This window comes from Artibeus jamaicensis, unplaced genomic scaffold (assembly GCF_021234435.1).
Source record: "Artibeus jamaicensis isolate MK-2021 breed Jamaican fruit bat unplaced genomic scaffold, CSHL_Jam_final contig_585, whole genome shotgun sequence".
NCBI classification, from domain to species: domain Eukaryota; kingdom Metazoa; phylum Chordata; class Mammalia; order Chiroptera; family Phyllostomidae; genus Artibeus; species Artibeus jamaicensis.
In genome coordinates, this window is record NW_026521894.1 from 10520874 (window position 1) to 10543341 (window position 22468).

A 22468-nucleotide genomic window follows, 5' to 3' on the forward strand; every position below is an offset into this window, starting at 1 on the left:
ATTTTTATACATTTAATTTTTACAGAATATGATGAAGCTGTGAGTTTATCTAGCAGCATAGCTTGCAGCTGCGTGTGAAATTCTAATTCCAGGTCTTCTAGCCTCTGCCCAGACTTCCCTGCACAGCACCTCACTACAGTCTCTTACTGCACAGGCCCTCTGCTGCACGCCACTGCTCAGTCACCACTGCTCAGTCCCCACTGCACAGCCCCACGATGCAAAGTCCCCCACTGCACAACCCCCACTGCACAGTCTCTAGTCCTAGGTTGTGTGATTATTGTGTTCCACCCTATATTTATCTAATTTATGCCTGTTAATTTTCAGAATCTTGCCATTTAGCTTTCTTGTAAAAGAAATCTTCTCACCCATCTAGATTTTTAAAAGAACTTCTATTAAAAACACCAACAATGTATTTGAAATCTTTACCAAGTCAGGAAGTTTTAGTTAAGCATCTTCCTTCTTTCTCTGATTAAATGAGAAGCTCTTCATGCTCAGATTTGAAAAGGCTCAATCAGATGGTGGCTAGAACATGCTGAGCCCAGAATTTATTAATTTATATCCATAAGGCATTATTATAGGTTATTAATATGTAAAAGCTAATTCTCTTAGACTTCTAAATGGTGGTTAGCTACAGTACATGAAGTTACTGAAGCTAATCACCATAAATGATAAGTTGAAATGCAAATTACACAAAAATATATTTCTCCTTAATTCTATCACAAGGAAGTACTTTCGCTTTCTCAGATGTCTGCTCCAAAGATGCTCTGGTCTGGGCAATGCCATCTAGGATTACAATAAGATACCATCATGAGCAGCCATTGCACAGCCCTGCACACGTGTCCCTTCAGTTTTATGACATCTCAGCTAGAAAGCACATTTCAATTTTCAATTAAACTAATTGAGAGCTCAGTAAAAATATACAGGCTTATTTGCACATTTCTTTCCAGAGATAGGCCATCATAATGGAAGCACATGGCTCATTTTTCTTCCAAGCCCTATAAAGGAATAAGCAGAAGGCTATTTGCAATACTCAGCATGAAAAACAAAATTCTACTCAATGCAGAGTTGGCTTTCCCAGCAGTAATTTGGGGGCTGCAAAGATCATATCATTCTTTCATACTACTAATATATAAACATAAAGACTCCAACAAGTGAGTCTTTAGAAGGAAGGAAGGTGAGAGAATAGAAACCAATTCTGAAAAGCACCTAAATTGTAACAGGTGTGTGTTTGTTTGTTTTTTCTTGCCAACTTCCAATCATGAAGCAGTGTAGAGGGAAAGGTACCGCTGGATTTACTGTTTAGCATTCAAGGACTTGGAGTATATTTTTATCTTTAAGTGGCTCCTTAATGGAAACATTCAATTCATCATCTATATTGTATATACTATACAAATGCATCACATAATTGCAGTAGGATTCTTTTTATGCTACAGAGAAACTTTTTCAAACGTCTAAATAATATGTTGAAAGTTTTTCTTCATCAGAGTACATGCAGCTGTCTTCCTGAAAAGCATTTAAATACATCATGACAGTGGATAACACCAATTAAAAATGGAATGAAATAATATTTGGCAGATATCTGAGTGGGCTTTAGAAACAACTGTTCTCATGAATATTAGGCTTTCTGAATAACTGAAGTGTCATCATTTATTTTGGATGCAGAATTTGTGACATTTGTTTAATATCTGTGTGCACTATTAGACATAACTGTGAGAGCAAGCACTCTGCTTTAATCACAATATTTTAAAAAAATATTTTATTTATTTAGTTTTTACAGAGAGACTATAGAAGGGAGAAAGGGAGAGAAAAAAACATCATTGTGCAAGTGAACCATGGATTGGTTGCCTCTTGCACTGTCCCCTGGCCAGAAACCCAGGCATGTTTCCTGACCTGGAATGGAGCCGACCACCAACACACTGAACTACACCAGTCAGGGAATCATCATCACATTTTTTCAGCATCCAGCATAATGCTTGGCGCAGAGTTTATACTTAATAAATAGTTTTATTTATTTATTTAAAAATTCATTGTATTTTATATGTTGCCATTTATCCCCCTTATACCTCTTCCATCTCTACCCCCTCTCCCGGCCACCCACAGCAATCCCCACACTGTTGTCCATGTCCATGAGTCCTGTTTCTTTCTTGCTCAATCCCTCCACCCCTGAACTCCCATTCCAGAGCTGTCAGCTTGCTGTCTTTGACTCTGCTTCTATTTTGCTTGCTAGTTCATTACATTTCACATATGAGTGAAAGCACATGGTATTAGTCTTTCTCTGAGTGGTTTATTTCACTTAGCATAATGTTCTCCAGGTCCATCGATGTTGTCAAAAGAGTAAATTTTTCTTCTTTTTTATGGCTGAGTGGCATTCCATTGTGCATGTATATTAGAGGCAAAGTAGAGGTCATGTGTGAATGGTATTTGAGATCTGTGAAGATATTTGGCCTAATCAATCTTTTGACTGAAACTAGCAGCCATTTGAAACAAATGTCAAGTGTAAATATTTCACAAAAGATAATAATGCTTCATTGTATTTAGTATGATACAATTTCACCAAAGTTAATTTCTACATACAACTTGTTTGGAATTCACAACTTACATGCTTTTAATGGGATAGCCTGCTCTGGACTGTAGGCTAAGGATATACACACAAATACTCTAATGCCATGACCTAAGCATGAGGGAGGTATCCAGGCAGCTAGCTAGGAAAGGGGAAAGGAAGGAAATAATTACTAAATACCTACTGTGTGTCAGGCTCCATAATAGTCATTGCCTTGTTCAGATTGCATGATAGCTCTATAAAATAGGTATTATTCTCCTCATTTCTCTTTTTCTTTTAAAAATGGTGAAGTTATACAACTTGTACAAATTTATGCACTGAAGTGGGGAAAGAGCCATTTTTAACCCAAGTCTGATTCTAAAGGCTGTGCTCATTTTACTCTAACACTTGAAAAGAAAATTACTGGCTAAGCACTTGTTCCATCCTGCTGTGCTGAAGGGGTATTAGCCACTATACCTTTATTGCTACTGGAAGAGGTACTATAAGAATACTTATACTTCATGGAAATGGAAGCAGTTCTTCAGGGATTATGAAATATAGATTTCTTGTTAAAATTGCCACTTTTAAAAGCAAACAAGGTTTTAGCTGTCAATTTAAAAAGGATAAACACTGGTATGACTCAGACAAATAAAATTGCTGTATCCAGTGTTTCAATTTCTTTTGTGCTTATGTAATTGTGTCCTGTAAAACACACTGCTCAAAATTCCAAGATAATTCACAGGTAACAATGACTAGATGGAAATATTAACATTTGCATGGTTTAGCTTTTTCATATATAAAAACAGGTACTAAAAACTTTTCCACTCCAAAATATAATATTAGAAACACTTGCCAGATGTTAGTAAAATCACAAAATAGCTGGTTTAGTTGTGCATTGTGATACATTATTTCGTCTATATTCAAATGTCAAGAGCTATTGTCAAATATCCAGACTGTCCATTAGGGAAGACAACACAAAACAGAAATAATGAGCCACTCTAATTACATTGTCAAAGTTATATTTTTAAACTTTTCGGATTCTCATAACTATTACCAGAGTTTTCATAGTTAAATAAACTCTGATTTATAAAGCCTTTTACTTCTTTCTTATCAGTTATTAGGACATTATGAAACAGAATGATGCCTAATAAAATGCTGTTTCATTCTTGATGATGTTAAACCATAATTCTTTATTGAGAGGCTAGTAGTGTTAATAAGTTGCTTTGCCTGCACCTGTGTGTACAACTGTGTGCATCGGAACGTGGTGAAAAAAGAAGATGCTCTTTGGTTTTGTAAAATTAGAATATGCCTTTGTGTAGTAATCACTATAATCACAATACTTTTAAAAGCATTAAACTTGAAGTATAAATTTCCTTGCCTTTACACCAAAAGAGCATTTTTTCTAATAAGATTTTTAGAATAGTTACAATCCCTTATGACCAAAAAACCTAGACTTTTTATTATAACCAGAACATAGATTTTGAAAAAAAATTAATTTATGTATATCTGTTTCTTAGCAAACACAACAAAAAGAAATTTATTTGTTTTATCTAAAGAAAAATATTTAACATTAAATTTCATTATGTTTATACACTAATTTATATCAAGTGTTGAAGAGATTGACAGACATGTGTGTTATACTATATATTATACAGTGACACTCTAAAATTTTTCTAAACAACTTAATTATTTGGGATACTTTGAAAGAAACAGATTTCAGAAATAATATAACAACATTAAAATCTACAACTTTTAGAATAATAATAAACATTTCGAATAGAATTGTTTTCTAACATATTCAACTATTCTTTTTTAGAGAGGTCTAGAATTAATGAGTTTTCTTTCACTATGAATCATCAGCCACCTGATCATTCATCAACATTAGCTTTCTCTAAATGAAGACTGTAAAATCCAACCCCACAAGGGCTAGGCAGGGTATGTGAATGGGTGAAGCAGGTCGAGGGAAGGGTGGTGACATCAGCAATGAACTTGAGAGTGCTTAGCCAAAAAGGGCTAGCTACACTCATCTCTAAGGGATTATTGCCAAGAGGGACTAATGGCCCAATGTAGCTGGGAATCCTGAATTTTTGACAGCGTATAAATAAATATGGTGTCAAATAAATATTTGTGGATATTCTTATTTTTTAAATGTTGAACACCAATTAAAACATGACTTATATCAAGACACATTTTATTTGTGGGCAGTATACTGCCTAGAATTGAGTTTTCTGGAACTATGTCTGCCATTAGTTCATTTAGGTTTAACGCTATATTGCCAAATTAAATTTTCTGTGTTCATTTCAGTGTTCATCGAACACTGATGCACTTCAATTTGAGTTGTTTATTGTCAGCATTAAAAAGTATGTGTAAGTATGTAAGTGTGTATCTATTTAGTGTTAAAAAGACAATATCTTTTATGGATTATGCAATTTCGTGGCTGGAAGTTAACTTAGAGACCATCCAGATGGACTATCTTCTTTTACATGGGAGGAAAATGAATTTCTAAGACATAAAGTCACTTGCCTAAGGCTTTGAGACTACAGAAAAAGTAAAGTAGGCAACCTTAGCTTAGACAAAATTTAGAGATTAAAAGTTTATTTAAATGAGGGCAACAATGAAATAGCCAGATCCAACCTATAAAATAATAGGTATTTAAAAGTTATAGAGTGTATTTTTCTGTTACAGATTTGGAGAAATATATATGAGCAAATAAATTCTGTGCCCTGGTATTACTTAAACTGTATTTCATGAAACTGTTGAGCTCAGAGAATATGACAAATACTTCTATAAATTTTAATTATGGGTCTGAGCACATTTTAATTATTCAAATATTTTATCAATGATGCTTTATGCTATATAAACTGTTCTCCTTTTTCTTTTGTTGATTAAGACACACGGGTTCCTTATTTTTTCTATTCAGTTACAGACAGACTAATAAACATGGTCCAATATATTGAGTCTTTAGGCAGATTTTTGTTTTTACAGTTGATTTTTCTCTTTTACTTTTGTATCTTAAGTATATTTTATTGATTATGCTATTGAGATTGTCCCAATTTTTCTCCTATATCCCTTTCTGCCCAGTACCCACCTTACCTACAGCAATTCACCTTTTAGTTCATGTCCATGGGTCATGCATACAAGTCCTTTGGCTTCTCCATTTTCTACACTATTCTTAACACCCCCTGTCTGTTTTGCACCTAACAATTATGCTTCTTAATCCCTGCAGCTTTTCCTCCATTTTCTCCCTTCTTCCCCCAGCTAATAGCCCTCTAAAGGACGTCCATATCAATGATTCTTCTCCTGTTCTGGTTATTTGCTTAGTTTAGTATTTTAGATTCAGTTGTTGATAGTTGTGAATTTGTTGCCATTTTAATATTCATAGTTTTAGCCTTCTTCTTTTCTTAAATAAATTCCTTTAACATTGCATGTAATAATGGCTTGGTGATAATGAACTCCTTTAGTTTTACCTTGTCTTGGAAGCACTTTATTTGCCCTTCCATTCTAAATGATAACTTTGCTGGATAGAGTAATCTAGATTGCAGGCCCTTGCCTTTTATCACTTTCTCTGTGATTCCCGGACTTGTATGTCTATTACCTTTGCCAAATTAAGGAAGTTTTCTTTCATTGTTTTTCAAATAAGTTTTCAATGTCTTGATCTTCCTCTTCTCCTTCTGGCAGTCCTACAATTCAGAAGTTGGTACATTTGCAAATATCCCAGAGGGTCCTTATACTATCCCCCTGTTTTAATTTATTTTTTCTTTTTGCTTTTCTCATTGAATGCTTATTTTTTTCTTATGTTCCAAATCATTGACTTCAATCCTGGCTTCCTCCCTTCCACTGACGTTTCCCTGTAGATTTTTCTTTATTTCACTTAATGTAACCTTGATTTCTTTCTTTGTGCTGTTGGCATACTCAGTGAGTCCTTCGAGCATCCTGATCACCAGACAGGTAGGAGGGGCAGAGTCATGGAGATTGGTGGAGAGCATGGAGGGGCTCAGAGACATGGTGTGGCACAGAGAAGTGGTGACAGCAATTAAATGAATGATCTCACATTTATGTTTGGTGTATAAAAATTGGGAGAGATACCTTGGGAGTGAGGGATCCCTAGCCCCAGGCTAGATTGCACAGCCCAGGGTTCCAGCACTGTGAAGATAAATCCTCTTACCTTCTGGCTATAAAAACCAGTGGGGGTTGGATGGCAGAAGAAACTGCCACATTTTCAAGATACTTGGCTTAAAGCACCCACATGGACTTGGAATGTACACATACCTACACACTCTGGGACTCACCACCAGGGCGATAGCTGGAAGGTCACAAGTAGCATATGGGGTGTGGATGAAGTGACTAGAAATGGGGCAAGTTCTGGGCAAACCTCCAGAAGCCAGGCAGCAGCATTGTCCCCTCTCTGAGCTTTCTCCAACAACAGAGCCACAAAGAAGTGAAGTGGGCTGCTCCACCCTGGTGATTACCTAAGTCTCCACCCCACACAACTTACAAGTGGCTTTTCTACAACAAGCCGCTCTGTTAAGACAGGGAGTCATAGCAGCTCTATGTAAGACGCAGAAACAAACACAGGGAGGCTGCCAAATTGGGAAGACAAAGAAATATGACCCAAATGGAAGAAGATAACAACACCCCAGAAAAAAAAAACTAAATGAAATGAAGATAACCAACCTATTGATGCAGAGTTCTTTTACTTTTGTCTTAATACTCATAAATGCAATGAGATAAAGTGTCTCAAGATTTCATCTAAAAGCTAATTATTTAAAATAATATTTTGTGTTTAAGATAGATCTATATCGATTCAGCATATCTGACGTGTACATTATGTTCAGGTACTGTTTTAGAGTTTGAGACAACAGAAATAAGTAAATATAGACATTAATTTTGCGTATATACAAAATTAGAACTTAATTTAATTTCAGTTAGTTAACCTGATTAACAAAACAAACAAGCAAGCAAAATATAACCAGAGATACTGAAATAAAGCACAAACTGACAGTAACCAGAGGGTAAAAGGGAAAAGAATAACTGGGGAAAGAAGGGGCAGGGACATCAAGGAACTTGTATAAGGGACCCATGAACAAAGCCCAAGTAGGGCAGGATTGAGGGTGGGAGCAGAGGGCGGGTGGGGTGGGAAAAAGTGGTGGGAGAACAATGGAGACAACTATTCTTGAACAATAAGAAAAAAGTAAAAAAAAAGAGAAAAAAGTAGAGTATTTAATTTCATCAGGACATGTGAACAATATTGAGTATCTACTCTGAATTAGTTAACGTGCTAGTTGCTACAGGACACCCCAGAAAATAATTCTTATGTGATTTCTACTGTCACATTGAAGAAATGGTAACAAGTGGAATAAATGCTCATAAAAGGAGAGAGATGTAAGGATGCTACCTGCACATATATTTAATCTGAGTATTAACTAAGAGTATGCTAGTCATAAATTGGGGAAACACTATTTCAGATATAACAATTGAAAGTTATAAAGAGCTCTAAAGAAATTGAAGAAAGACTATTTTAATTGGTGCCTGGAGAGGTAAATAATAAGGCTGAAGAAGAAGTGTGGATCTTGGAGAACACTGTGGACAAGGCTTCTAGTCAAGGTGGTGATACAGCTAAATGCAGTACTCGAAACCTCCTAGAACCACATCAAAATTATAACTAAACTACAGAACAATCATCATTCAGAAATGCCTGAAATCTAGATGAACAGAAGTCCTACAACTAAGGATATAAAAAAGAAGCCACATTGATACTGGTAGGAGGGGAAGAAACATGTGGCAGATAAAAAGTGGGAGTGATATCTCATCTGCGAAGGTTCCACCTGAGGAGCAGAGGTCCACAGCTCTATACCAGGCTTCTTGGCACAGGCTTTAAAAACCAGCAGGGAATGTGGCTGAGTGAGGTACAGGGTTCCTTTAGTTCCAGAAAGTTCCTCCCAAATGGCCCATGCACAAATGTAGTCTGATTCACACTGTCTGAGCTCCAGAACTGGGGCATCAGCTGAAAAGGTGCCAGGAAACTATAGGGAGGGATTGAATTACCTGGCATCAAGGCAACAGCTGGAGGGACAGTTTTCTCCCAGACAGAAGTGTTGGCAGTGGCCATTGCTCCTTTTCTGGGCCATTTCCCTACAGAGCTGGCAGGTCGGTCTCAGATATGTTTATCTGAGTCTCCATTAACCTGGGTAACACAGTTGGCCAACCCTGGAGATTCCCTGAGACCAAGCCCCACACAACTAGTGGGGCCACGCAAGCTTTTTTCAGTGACTTTTCTATATAAATGACCTGTCTTGTGTCATATTTCATTTTTTTGTAAAATCTCTCAAATAAGCAACATCTGGCCTCAGAGTTCCCTGTAACTCCTGCTAAGTACCCCTAAGCTTAGTACAATCAATATCTATCCTAACATGTCCCAAATAAAAGAACAGAACAAAACTCCAGAAAAAGAACCAAACAACATGGAGACAAGCAATCTGATAAAAGCAGAGTTCAAAACACTGGCTATAAGGATGCTCAAAGAACTTAGGGGAGCAGTAGATGAACTTAGTTAGAACTTCAATAGTGTAAAAAGCAGCATGAAAGCCATAAAAAGAACCAGTCAAAACTAAAAAAATACACTAACTAAAATGAATAATTTATAGGTAATCAAAAGTAAAGTAGAAAAAGCTGAGAATCAGATCAGTGGTTTGGAATATAAGGGAGCAAAAACAAAACAAAAACAAAAACCAATCAGAAGAGCAAAAAGAAAAAGAATCTCCCCAAAATGAGGATAGTGTAAGGAGCCTCTGGGACAACCTCAAGCACACCAACATTTGCATCATGAGCATGCCAAAGAGAAAGAGAGAGAGAGAGCCAGAAATTAAAAATCTATGAAAAAATTATGACAGAACTTCCCTCATCTAGTGAAGGAAATAGACATACAAGTGCAGGATGCACAGAGAGGCCCAAACGCCATGAACCCCAAGAGTCCCACACCAAGACATATATTAATTAATATGCCAAAGATTAAAGAACAAAAGAGAATTTAAAAGCAGCAAGAGAAAAATAGTTAGTTACTCATGAGGGGGGTCCCATAGACTATCAGTTGATTTCTCAACAGAAACACTGCAGGCCAGAAGGTATTGGTAAGAAATATTCAAGCGATGAAAAGCAAGGACCTACAAACAAAATTATTCTATCCAGCATAGCTATTATTTAGAATTAAAGGACATGTAAAGAGCTTCCCAGACGAAAAAGCCAGAGGAGTCATCACCACAAAACCAGTATTACCTAAACTGTTAAAGGGTTTTCTCTAAGAATAAAAAGAAAAAAAGGTAAAGATAAAAATATGAATAAAAATGGCAATAAATACATAACTGTCAACAACTGAATCTTAAAAATAAACAGAACAGAAACAGACTCAAGCATACAGAGAACATTTTGATGGTTGCCATATAGACAGGTGGTTGAGGGGATCCATGAAAAATGTGAAGGGATTAAGAAGTACAAATTGGTAGTCACAGAATGGTCGTGGGGATGTAAAATACAGCACAGGGAATATAGTCAACAATATTCTAACAACTATGTATGGTCTCAGATGGATACAAAATTTATCCAGATGATCACTAAGTAAGCTATATAATGTCTAATTACTGAGTTGTACCCATGAAACTAATATGGTATTGTATGTCAACTGCAATTGAAACATTAAAAAAATATTAAAAAACAGAAGTGTGGATTTTTGGACTTTATTCTAAGAGCAATGGGAAGCCATTCTCCTGTTCTCAAGCAGATTCTAAAATAATCTGCTTTGTGCTTTTAGGATCCTCGCTTCTGTGTGGAAAATTAATTAAACAGGGCAATTACTGTATCCTGAAGAACTTGAGAGCCAGTATAGTAGTAGTCCAGGCAAGAACAGTTGATGGTTTAAAATTCAGAGGCTGTGAAGTCCAAATATGGACTCAAGGCATATTTATCGAGTAAATTAATAGGTTTTGATCATTACTGACACATAAGCATTAGGCAACACTCATGTCTCATACTCTCATTAAAGCAGCTGCTTAAATGCTTGTAGCATGAATGTTCACATTTATATGGTAAAAGAAGTAGGAAGTTTAGAGAGGCCAGGTTGTACCTATCGAGTTACAGATGCCTGGAGAAAGTTAAAAGAGAAATGCCAATTAGGCCTTCTGGTACATCATCCATAGCTGGGTACAAACATTTTAGATTTATAATAATTTAGAGGAGCAGAAACAAACATTTCGGGAAAACATGTAGACTGAGGCTAGCAAAATAGCCTCAGCCTAAAAGGTATGAGAATAAGGAGAAAACAGCAACATTTGATATAACATAAAAAACGTTGAATTAAACATTTTCAAAACAAAGAGGAAGTCATTACTATCAAATGCTGCTGAAGTGGTGGTGAGACATCAAGCAGTACAGGAAGAGAAGTTATTGGTGACCAAACAGAAACCAATATATGAGAGGAAGAAATCCTTAATGATACAAAAATGCATTAATTCAACATCATATGGGAGTCAATTAATGTCTACTTGCAAAGAAACTTCAGTTTCATAATGTATCGTATATGGAGTTCTCATTTCTATTTTTTATTTCTATGTACGTATATACATGTATTGCAGCAAACTAAATAATGTGTTTCATTTAGTAGTGTGATACTGAAGATATTGGTTATCATTATTTTCCAAGTAACAATGAGGTAATTATATTAACTGTTTAGAACTTACAATAATGTCTTAAGGTACATTATGTATCTGACAAAGATACTCAACTCATGTTCTGAATTTACTCACCAACATTGATTTGGACACAAAAAATAAAGTATAAAATGGGGTATAAAAAGATGTTTATGTATGACCTACACAATTTGAAAATTTAGACACATCAAATGAAGTAATGAACATGAAAGCAATGTGTAGATTGTAAAGTACTATATAATGGATGTTAGTAATTTAATTTTTTTTTACCAGAAATGCTTCCTAGGTTTAGTGAATTTACCACTTCCTACATCTTGAAGCCTAAAAATCACATGTCAGGTATTAACTCATTTCTTTCAGCTCCAAACCTACTTTTTTGGTGAGTAGGAGCTGATACCTGTGCTGGTTCCTATCTTATAAATATTCTCTTATTTTCCTTTACCAGCTGATGAGATACCAGTTTAGATCAACAGAAGGCACCATAGTTAAGTTACAAAGTGATACTAGTAGGCAGACATTTCCTTTGGAGTTTGATCCTACATTATTTTTTCATTCAGGAGTCTAGCAGCTGTCTCTGAGGAGCTCCAGTAGCAACATCAGGCCACACTCTCCCCACCAGAGGGTCTAAGCCTTTCCAGCCCACCAGAACCCTTCAGTAACCCACACTGCTTCTTTAAACTTGAGTATTCTCCACACAATAGCGGCTTTGAATGCTTCTGGATATCTGATTCTGTTGGCTCACACCATCCATTCAGTATACTACTCTGGCACTTCTACACACTAGCACTGGCCTGTGATCTCTGACAAGTTTCTCTGCCCCCTTCGGGCTGCACTTTCCTATGGTAGCTACACTCTCTTCAAAGAGGTCTGAATTTCACCCTCGGCAGGGGATTCCTAATGTTCCTCTATGTCAACCTAGGGGTCTTTCCTATTCTTTTCTTATTTTTAAAAAATTTTTAATTGTTCAAGTACAGTTTTTTGCTTTCTACTCACATCCAGGGCCACCCCCCAACCCTCCCCATTTCCCTCATGTTTCCACCCCACCCCTTAGTTTTTGTCCATGTGTCCTTTATACTAGTTCCTGCAAGCCCTTTCCCTTTTCCCCTGAAATTCCCTCCCCTCTTCCCTCTGGTCACTGGATCTTTGCTATTCTTTTGCACCTGCTAATTCAAAAAACCTTAAAATCTTCTTATAAGTATTCTACTTCCTTCTTAAGTTCCTCCTACCAATAATGATTTATAGTAACCCCCAGACCCACAAATAAATTGTGTAGTTTCTGACTTAGATTAGACTCTAATTGATAGAGACCATGATCTGGAGTCTGCCAATCCAAGCAGGTGTCAATGATGTGTTGACCCAGCATCCAAATGATGCCTCCCTTGATGGAGTCAGGTTTCAGCCTTAAGGAGTTCCTGTACAAGGGGTTGCATGTGGGTGGTGTGCAGGGTTCAAATGAGGCAGTGACTTGTGTGTCCTCACTGGATGATTTTTGTGGTGAATTTTGGCAATGTTGCTCCCTTCTGTATTAGATCTAGTCAACTAGGTCCCCTGGAAATTCTGGGAAGTACTTAGTAAATTTTAATCTATTTTTTTCATTCCAATTGACTGGAATTAGTTTCTTTTGTTTGCTACTAAGAACACTGTTACAAATAATAATAAATGGAACCTAATCAGCAAAACAAACATGTAAGCAAATTCTAACCAGAGACTTTAAAATAAAAAATTGATAGTGACCAGAGGGGGACCAGGAGGGGAATGAGAGGGGAAAGAAATGGAAGGGTCTCAAGGAACACGTATAAAAGACCCATGCACAAAGCCAATGGAGGGAAGGATTGAGGGTGAGAGGTGGGGGTGTGTGGGTGGAGGAAAGTGGTGGTGAGAAAATGGAGACAACTATACTTGAAAAAAAGAAAAAATCACTGAGTGCTTAAATGATTCAAGCACTGTACTAATTACTCCATAGGTATTATTACATTTAATCCTCATATCCTATAAAGTATTTATCACACACATTTTACAAATGAGAAAACTGAAGCTCAAAGAAAAGATTTGTTAAAGTTCTCAAGACTAAGTAGCAGAGATGATAGTAAATACAGACATTGACTTCTGGTGCTTTTAATTGCACCTACAGTCATCCTCTTTATTATTTTTGTGACAACAATATGAACAAGCATAGATTTTTACTCAGTGTTTTTCCCCTACAATTTAGGAATTATATTAGACTGTTGAGCTAGAGTGAAAAAAAAAACCCAACAATCTCTGTATCATTAGAATTCAGATCCAAAGTTTGAATTTTGTTGAGCTTTGGGTCCAAACTGAGTCAAGTATTTTACTGGGTATGTTTTCCTAATTCTTTTCAACCTATTTCTCATAGTTCCACAAAAAGAACAGATATATTAGAAGTCTGTGAGATAATTATTAGTTCTCTGTCCAGTGAATGGTCTGGAGTAGTGAGGAAGAAGGAATTGGGGTTAAGGCTAATTTTCACTAAAATTAAGGGAAATAGGCTAGTGGAGGATAAGGACACTGTATTCTGCCTTCTTCATAGTCTGGATACCTTTCCTTCTTAATGTGTATGCACCTCAACTCTCTGAACTTGGACTGGGGAACACCATCTTATTAACTTACTATACATGCTGACCCGTCATTATTTTTCATTAGATATATTGACATGTTTTATCATTGAAAAATGTAGAATTAATATTTTATTTTAAAAATATAAAATTCAGTAAGTCATTGTTTAAGGATATTAGTTCAAAAGATAACATAAGGCAACTAAATGATCAGTCTGTGGACCATTTGAGAAAAAAAACATGATTTAAAGAATTTTCCGAGCCTATTACACTCAGCCACATTCTTAAAAATGTATAATTTGATTAAATTGACATTTAAATGTCAAGTACTTTTCCAGCATTTCCTTTCTCATAATTGCTCACTGCTGAGACATTTGTGTGTAATTAGGGTTTTCTCTCCCTCTTTCTCTTGTAAACAGTCTATCTCTTCATCTTTTTCATTGACTGATTTCAGTGCCCAGTTGTCTTCTTCCTGAAACTAAATTGTGGGGTCACTAAAGCTGAGCTATTGAATCTCTAAATATTTCAGTATTTAATTAAGTGAAAATCATTTAAAAAAGAAATATTCATTTTAATAAGTTGTGTTATAGAAGTGGCAGATTCTAAGAGTGTCATTATAATATTTGTTTAGTGGTGATATTATTTTATTATGAAAATACTTTGCACATTTAAATTTAGTTGAAAATTTAGGTGCTTAAATATTTAACTAAATTTTTATGTGTATAATTCAATGGACATATGGTACAGTTGTTATACATTAATATAATACAAATACTGTACACAGCTATGAGACTATAAAACATAATTATAAGGAATTACAAAATAAATCATATTATTTTAACATTTCAAAGTAGAGAAAATTTAAGAAATAATAATAGTCACTATTGGTAAAGGCGTGATGAGATGGGAACTTGTGTTTACTGTCAAATTTGTATAACCTAGAAGGAACACAATATATGAGTACCAGTAAAAGCCTTAAAAGCTTTCTTGCCAAATTGTTCTTGGGAAGCCATCCTAAAAGACTAACACAAAGTCGTCTAACCTCAATAATACAGCAGTAGTGAGAAGTTGAAAACTACCTAATTTTATAACACTGAAAAATTTTATGGTTGAATGTAAAATATGATTTGAAATTAGAAAAGAGTAGAAGAATGACAAGATATCAAGAAAATCTGTTTTTGAGAAACAAGTATATACAATTATAATATATTCTTTTGCAATTTCCACTTTATACCATTTACTATAATTGACATTCATTACCTTTATAAGTTTTTTTTAAAGGTTTACTTTGAATGCAGGAATATGATGATTGGCTCTTTCAAAAAGAGTAAACAATCTTTGATCTGAAGACTAAAACCCTCCTCACCATCAGTAAGGCAGTGTACCTTGAGCCACTTATGCTCTTCGTGTCCATTATTGATGATTTGGAGGATGAGATTTAGTCTACTGTGGGAATAGTTAAAGGCAGAATGTTCCAGAAAGAAGAATGAAAATTATAAAGGTCAAGATTAATGATTGCACAAGTAATTTGTGTAATTACTTACTTATTTAATTAAGTTTTTCTTCCCTGTTTGGTTGTAATCCCCACTAGGGCAGGAACATCTGCGGAAATCTATACAGAACACTTTGAACAGTGCTTTGCACCATTAATAAACATTTGTAGAATCAATGACATAAATATAATTATAGAATATTCCTTAATGTTTCCCTTTGACTCTAGGTTCATCGATTATTTTTATAAATAACAGACACATGTGTCCAAATGTTATGCCGAGAATAGAAATTAAACTATAACAGTCCTTGAATCTGGTTATTTTCCCAGACAGTTTGTGAGGATGAAGGAGAGAGGTGAAAGGGAGATAAAAATCCAGACAGACTGGAATAGGAGGGGACAATGCCCTTTTTGGTTGTTAAGTGATACTCATAAATAAACCTAAACCACCAACAGAAGAATTGGAATTTTCTCCCTCTTTAAAACTGTTTTAACTTCAATAGTGACCTGTTCTTAAAATGATCATTTTTGCAATGAACCTCAAAGAGTCCCTTAGCTAGCAAAGGAGATTACCTAAACATAGAGCCCAATCTTCTCAAAGCCAGATGAAAACTCCAATTCTAGGAATAAGGTTCTGATCTCAAGAAGGACCACACAATACACTCTGTGAAACTGTATTCTTCAAGTAAGGTGGGTCCATTCTCACTTGAATTTTGGGAACTAACATCTCTTTCTATTTAAAACTTAGGATAAAGACTGGAGGCTATTGAGCACTAAATAACTTCTATGCAGGTGATCCTCAGATATATATACTTCATTCCTGATATCCCTTAGAGGTATTGGGATAATATATCAAATTGTTCCAATTGTTCTGCAGCCCAAATATGTGATACGCAATCCTTGAATATCTCTGTCACGTGACTGATTGGAGTTATATTTACCCATTTTTTTTGCACATTTTTCAGGAATGTGAATAGCAATTTGACAGCACAGGAGCCAAGATCTATGTTAAAGAATCAGTTTAAAACATATATGCTTAAGAGACCTGGCAAGCAGAGTAAATCAAGCAATTTGTTTGTAAGTCCAATCAGCCAACTTCTTTACTCTCCTTGCTCCTTAATGACAGCAAAAATGTGCCTTATTTTTGGATACTTGTTTACACACTCTTCATTTTGACCAAGGTACATGACTTTTTACATTAAAACAACTCATAATTTCCTGGACCTTATCTTTTTTATTCTTATGTTGGATATAATCATAGGTATAAGAAACATTTCACTTGGGCTTCTGGCCAGGATGGAGGTATAGGTAGATATGCTTCACTTCCCCACACAACTCAAAGAAGGATAACAACCAATTTAAAACCAAAAAACAAACAGAACTGCCAGAACATTGAACCATACAGAAGTCCCATGACCAAAAAGTTATAGAAGAAACATTCATCCAGGCTGGTAGGAGGGCTGGAGACAGGCAGCTGGGATGGAGAGGATGTATGGAAAGACAGCAACTGGTAGACTGGGTGGTCCCACATCCACGCGCAGATAAACTGGAACAACTGGGGAGTGAGACAGACTGTGCAACTCAGGTTTCCAGTGCTGGCAAGGAAAGCTGCAAAGCTTCTCACTCTAAAAAAATTGTGGGGGTTGTGATAGTGGGAGAAACTCCAAGTCTCACAGAAGAATCCACTGGAGAGGCCCATTGGATTCTAGAACTTAACACAAAACCACCCTCATGGGAATCAGCAGGAGAAGGGTTCAGTTTGCCTGTGGGCAGTGAGGGCAGTGACTGAAAGTAGGACAAGAGTAGAGCAAGTGGGATTGTTTCCTCTCTAACTTCTCCCTCACATACAGTGCCACAACACAGCCATGTGTGTTGCCCCAGCCTAGCGAATACCTAAGGCTCTGCCCCTTACAATGTAACAGGTGCACCAAGACACAGAGTATGGTCCAAATGAAAGAACAGATCAAAACTTCAGAAAAAGAACTAAGTGACACAAAGACAGGGAACTTATCAGATACAGAGTTCAAAACACTGGTAATCAGGATGCTCACAGAAATGATTGAGTACGGACACAAAATAAAGGAAGAGTTGAAGACTATACAAAGTGAAATAAAGAAAAATATACAAGAAAGTAACAGTGAAGGAAACCAGGACTCAAATCAACAATTTGGCACAAAAGGAAGAAATAAACATTTAGACCAGAGAAGAATGAAGAAACAATAATTCAAAAAAAAAATGAGGAGGGCCTTAGGAACCTCTGGGACAACTTTAAACATTCCAACATCCAAATGACAGGGGTGCCAGAAGGAGAAGAGGAAGAACAAGAAACTGAAAACTTATTTGAAAACATAATGAAGAAAAACTTCCCCAATCTGGTGAAAGAAATAGAAATACATTGCCAGGAACCTCACAGAGTCCCAAACACATTGGACCCAGAGAGGAACACACCATGACAAATCATAATTACATGACTCAGTATTAAAGATAAAAATAGAATCCTAAATGCAGCAAGAGAAAAGGAGAGTCACCTACAGATGAGTTCCCATAATAATAACAGCTGATTTCTCAAGAGAGACCTTACAGGCAAGAAGGGGCTGAAAAGTATTTAAAATCATGAAAGGCAAGGACTTATGTCCAAAATTACTTTACCCAGTAAAGCTATCATTTGTAATGGAAGCGCAGATAAAGTGCCTCCCAGATAAGGTCAAGTTAAAGGAGTTCATCATCTCCTAGCCTTTATTATATAAAATGTTAAAGAGACTTATCTAAGAAAAAAAGAAGAAGAAAATGACAACCAACTATAACTATCAGCAATTGAACCTAAAACAAAAATGAAAACAAACTAAGCAAACAACTAGAACAGGAACAGAATCACAGAAATGGAGATCACATGGAGGGTTAGCATCAATAAGGGTGAGGGGGGGAGAAGCAGGGTATAGGTACAGGGAAAAAAAGCATAATTGGTAGGTAGAAAATAGACAGGGGGGAGGTTAAGAACAGTATAGGAAATGCAGAAACCAAAAAACTTGTATGTACAACCCATGGATGTGAACTAAGGGTGGAGGATGCAGTCAGGGAGAGGGGTACAGGGCAGAGGGAGATAAAGGTGAGGAAAAATGAGACAACTACCATAGCATAATCAATAATATATACTTAAAAGTAAAAAAAAGAAGCATTTCACCTTTCAGTTTACTTTAAGAAACACACAGTTGAAAAAAGATGGCAGGTGGCACCGGGCTCTTGGAAAATGTTTGGCTGTCTGAGAACATTTGATGCTACTTTGCTATTACTTATGACTTTTTATACAGATATAGGAGACCAGTAATGTTGCAGCTTAAAATACTTTGGGAAATTCCCAAAATACTGTTGGGAAACTTGAAATTTTATGAGAAACTTCATAATTTAAAAATATTAACTCATAATTAAAATTTAAAAAATGCTGTTGGCTAAAGAAAATACAAATCTGGAGATCAAATTTGGCACATTGAAATATTTTGCATCTTTGGCATAGAAAATCAGAGGAGGTTTTTTTCAGATGGAAGGTGAATATATTTCACAACACATTAAAGGCTGACAGCTATGGAGAGTAGTTATGAGTGGAGAGATTGAGTGAAAAAGAAAAAGGACTCATGGACATGGACAACAGTGTGGTGACTCTGGGGGGGGAGTGGTGGATGAAGGTGGAAGAGGGCATTAGGGGGATAAATGGTAATGGAGAAAATGCAATCCAAAATAAATTTTAAAATAACAAAGTAGAATAGTTAGCACTTCTTATGAGGAATTTTAGGATGAAATAATCTTAGTAAAAGACTAATTGACAGAGTAATATGGTAATCTGAGGAAATGCAGTTTTAAAGGAATTTAATTGCTGTGAAAAGTACAATACAGAACAGAAGACCCTCAACATTTGTAGTTTTAATAGTTATTATTTGGAATATTATCCATGCCAAGTCATGTTTTTTTTTTTTTCCCATCAACTTTCTCCCTCCCACTTAGCCAAAACCCAAATGTGTCAATTGAAAAGAAAAAGTGAAATAACTTAATGGTATATATTTATATCTCTTTACTCAGGGGCCTTAAGAAACAAAGCTTGTGAGTGATGAAGGTGTCCTCACTAGTTTTTAGTATAAACTGATTGTACATGTTTTTTATTTATTTTTAATTATTTATTGATTTTAGAGAAAGAGGAGGGGGAGGGTAGAGAGAGAAACAGTGATTTGCTATTCCAATTATTAATATATTCATTGGTTGATTCTTGTGTGTGCCCTGACTGGGGATTAAACCCACAATCCTGGGGTATGAGAATGACACTCTAACCAACTAAGCTACCTGGCCAGGGCTCTACTTAAATAATACACTCTGTCTCGAATGCCTGTTAAGTATCTGCTGCCCACCATGCCATCTCCTGGGGCCTACTGAATTCCTGTTCAGAATTATACATACATTTGCCTACTCAGGATTCTTCAATGACATGTTTCAAATATTTACAAAACTTAAAAGCAGGCATATGCACAAAGAAAGGTTGCTGGTTTGAGGAGACTTATGTCCACCACAGACCAAGAAGTCTAACTTCCCAAAATATAGCATCTCATGGGAAAACTCTATAGTTACTTAAATCATTCTGGTGATTCCTAATGCCAATCACAATTCCCTCCCACAAACACAATGAATAATGGGGAAAATGGAAAATTTTACCTAGTCATTTCTACCCTTTAAATGAAAACTAGCACCGTTTACAGCACTTTGTAAATTTACCATTTGAAAATAGAGCACAAATACCAGGTATCAATGTCTAAAGAGGTTCACCTTGTTGGTTTCAGAAATCAATGCCATGCAGTTGAACTATGGTCAGTCAGCTTTCTTTTAAATAATGACTCAAATGATCAATTCTTCAGATAGTGAGATGTTTGAGAGAGAGATGAAGAAAGGGTGAGAGATTAACTTTTTAAAAATAAGGGCTACAATACTGTAAATGACTCAGATATGAAGCTCAGAGTTGTACCTATAATATAAGCTCATTCATGTGTAACTCTCTTCACCTTGTGACCCCTTGCTGGTACCAAGTTTCTAAGTAGACAGCTAATTAAAATGCACGAGATTTCTGCTCCAGAAGCTTCAGGAAGCTCAAACCTTTTCCATTTCAATACCCTGTTAGCTGAAAGGAATGAGCTGCCAACAGAGGAATGGGATGGAAAGACACTCATGCACTCCTCCTCCTGCCATCAGCACCCACGCTAACAGTAAACTCCAGCCTCCAGGTTTGCTTCTTTTAGGAGGCATTAGTTAACTAGATAAAGAAAATAACCACTACTACCAAAAGCAAAAACAAGAGACCTCATTGGGACCTTAAATATGCATAAGCAGTCATAAGAAAATAATGAATTCCATTTCATATGGCTGGTTGGTTTATTCTCTGCTATTTTTTTATTTTAATAAGTTGCTCTCTCATTGCAGTAGATCATATACAAAATAATTTTTAATAGAATTATCTATACATTTTAAAATTGATAATCCCTCAAAAAGGCAAATATTCCATTTCTTAAGATTCTATCAATCTTTATGAATAATGGCACTCTGCCATAATAAGACCTGTGGCATCTTCCATACTTTATTTGAAAGATAGTGATACTGATAGTTAATATATGCTTTGCATCATATGTCGTAAGAAGCATGTTTGCATGTTAGGTGATTTTTAGGTAACTGTTCCATCTGCAGTGGACTGAACAGTTTCCTCATGTTTTTTTACATGTGTTATCATGGTTCAACAATAGTTTTCTATTGTTATTTCTGTTGGTTTCCAAATCTTGGAAATTGTCTTCATCTGACTCAAGCAATGAACTGAATATCCATCCAACTAACCAAATTTGTTGACATTTGACTTGTGCAAAGCATCAACAACTGAGGTGGAAGAGAGATTGTACTTTTGGTACCATATGGTTGTTACTTCTGTACAGACCCTCATACAAAGTTCAGGCATCCCTGAACTTGCCATGGATCCAATCACACCCCTTTAAATAATTGCACTAGTGAAATCTTGGCAAAGCTCAATTGATTTTCCCCTTAGTTACTACAACATATATATTCTATATACTTGTGTAATGATACAATTTTGTACTGATTTGATAAGTACTGTTATTCAGTAATGTTTTAAGACTACATTTATTTTGTTCATATACGGGGTAGACCATATATAGTACATTATTCTCAGGAGAATAATGGCTGCACTTGAATACCTTAGTCAGCTCTCCTCCATTTTATTCTTTATTTTTTTAAATATATATTTTTATTTTATTGATTATGCCATTACAATTGTTCTATTTCCCCCTCCATTCCCCTTCACCCTGCACACCCCTCCCCCACCATCCCCCCCTTTAGTTCATGAACACATGTCTCAAGTTCTTTAGATTCTACATTCCCCTACTATTCTTACCCTCCCCCTATCTATTTTCTATCTACTGTCTATGCTACTTATTTTCCGTACCTTCTCCGCCCTTCTCCTTCTCCCACTCCCGTTGCTAACCCTCCATGTGATCTTCATTTCTATGGTTCTGCTCCTGATCTAGCTGTCCTCTTAGTTTGCTTCTGTTTTAGGTGTGGTTCTTAATAACTGTGAGTTTGCTGTCCTTTCACTGTTCATCTTTTTTATCTTCTTTTTCTTATATAAGTCCCTTTAACAGTTCATATAATAAGGACTTGGTGATGATGAACTCCTTGAATTTGGTCTTATCTGAGAAGCACTTTATCTGTCCTTCCATTCTAAATGAAAACTTTGCTGGATAGAGCAATCTTGGTTGTAGGTCTTTGGATTTCATGACTTCTTTCTAGCTCCTTCTTGCCTGTAAGGTCTCTTTTGAGAAATCCTCTGATAGTCTGATGGGAACTCCTTTGTAGGTGACTGTCCCCTTATTTCTTGCTGCTTCTAGGATTCTCTCCTTCATTTTAATCTTGGCTAATGTAATGATGATGTGCCTTGGTGTGTTTCTTCTTGGGTCCAACTTGTTTGGGACTCTCTGAGCTTCCTGGATTTCCTGGAAGTCTATTTCCTTTGCCAGAATGGGGAAGTTCTTTGTTATTTGTTTAAATATGACTTCCACTTGTGGCTGTTCCTCTTCCCCTCCTGGTACCCCTATAATTCGGATGTTGGAGCATTTAAAGATATCCTGGA

The 22468-nt window shown here is 36.1% G+C and overlaps 1 protein-coding gene across 2 annotated transcripts in view; it reads right to left on the reverse strand.

The window, feature by feature from the left end:
• The window catches only part of GRIA4 (glutamate ionotropic receptor AMPA type subunit 4), a 395647-nt gene that overhangs the window by 267940 nt on the left and 105239 nt on the right, over positions 1-22468 (reverse strand). The gene's annotated exons all lie outside the window — the stretch shown is intronic.